The sequence below is a fragment of the Marmota marmota genome, unplaced genomic scaffold (assembly GCF_001458135.2).
Source record: "Marmota marmota marmota unplaced genomic scaffold, marMar, whole genome shotgun sequence".
Lineage (NCBI taxonomy): Eukaryota > Metazoa > Chordata > Mammalia > Rodentia > Sciuridae > Marmota > Marmota marmota.
The window spans coordinates 2370912-2372798 of NW_025999927.1; positions in this window are offsets into that span (position 1 = coordinate 2370912).

Below are 1887 nucleotides of genomic sequence, written 5' to 3' on the forward strand. Positions count from 1 at the left end.
GCGCAGGGAGGCGCCATGTCCGAGGGAGGAGAGATTCTCCCATGGTGCACCGCGGCGGCGGCCCGAGGATGCTCGGAGGCTCCTCCCCCGCCGCCCGTCCCTGCACAGTCCCTTGGCCCGCGGCCTCTCTTCTCAGCCTCTGCGACTCCCCTCCCCTTCTCCCTGACTCTCCTAAGACTGGGGGAGCAAGGCCCCAAAATCAAGAGTGTCCTCAGGCCAAGGGACAGACCAGGCCACTTTCTGTTTCTTGGCCTTGGCCTTCTTTGCTGGCTGCACTAGAAGATTACCCAACCTCAAAGTCTGGCCACACAGCACTTAATGTAATCTCTCCTGAGCACAGACTGCCCAGCCCCATTCCCTGAACGGAGGGACTACCTACCCCGGACTTTCTAAGTGCTACCTGAACCCTTTGCTGGACCTTTGTCCCAACCCTCTTCTCTCTGCTCCCCCATTGTCCAGTTGGTGCATAGAAAAGATAACCATCGTTCTGCATTAATATTGGAAGGCCCTTAGGCTCCCTGTCTTTTTTATGTCTTTTATATATTTCCTAATGCATAATCCCAGGCAGCAGTTGCCTATTTATTAACCATTAGCCCAACTCTTTCTCTACTGCTTAGATAGAAAAACCCAGTAGATAGAATCCTTGAAGTAATAATCTCTAAGCTGTTAGATAGTTTAAAATTTGTAGTAGATGTACTTCAGATTCTCTTCTGAGAGCAGGTTTTGGAAAGAGACAGCAAAGGGACTTAGGAACAAGCGGACCAAGTCTTGTGGTTGGGGCCTTGCAGAAGAACAAAGGTGAGAGGCTCCTTGGTCTGAAACCTGTCCACCCTGCCTCATGCTTACCCACTTTCCCAGATGAGGCACCCTTCTCTGACAGGGGCACCTGCATGTGCCCTGGCTGGGTGTGGCCTGCAGCAGCAGTGCCCCTGGCTGAGTGGCCAGTAAAAGCAGGCCAGGTGTTCCCACATGGAGTGGGGTGCAAAGAGACCCCAGCCATGAAGGGCACTGGATCACAGTAAAAGCCTCACAGTGTGTCAGCCTTCAGCTTGAGCCACTATCCACCCTTGTCTGCATTTATCAGACACCATGGGTGTTTGCCCAGTTCCTCATTGCTTGGAAGCCCCTGGGCGCTTACATATGTTAATGAGTGAACCAGTCCATCACCCTAGCTGAGATCCGGACAGCACAATCACCTTCATGTGCTTGGATACAGGAGGACTATCCATGCAGCAGGCCCATTCCTACCCTGAAGACGTGCTCCTGTTCATATGCCTTGGCTCATCAAGTATTTATTGAGCACTTTCTGTCTGCCAGGCATTTTGCTGAGCACTGGGAAAGCAAAGATAAATAAAATATAGTCCCCACTATGAAGGAGTTCACAAACTCTTAAGAGGAGCCAGGGAATCGACAGGAGATACTTGCAATCAAATGTGCTGTGTGCTGTATCAGGAGGGGCAGTGTGTCCAGGTGTACAGGAATGCTGGCCACTGAAGAGCAGATGGGCACAACGAGGGTGCGACAAACTCAGAGGGCCTTAAGGCTGAGCATTAGCTCTCCAGGCGCATAAGTGTACAAGGTGCTCTAGGCAGATCTGCATGAGAAAGATAGCATGCTGGGAAAATGTCAGCTAGGACAGTCTACGTGCCCAGAGAAGGTCACACTGGAAGGGGGACATGAAACACGTGGAAACTAAGTAGAACCATCAAAGTTCCTTATCCTAGGCCAGCCAAGGGCACCAGAAGGCTTCAAGTCAGGACAGAGCCAGGTCCCTTCCACCTGTGCTAGAAGGAAGGGAGTGGGATTGAGGATCAGATGGGAGCCAGGGCTTAGAGACCAGTTCTCTGCAGTGGGAATGGGACGGGTATCCAGGGCTTTCAGGGTCTG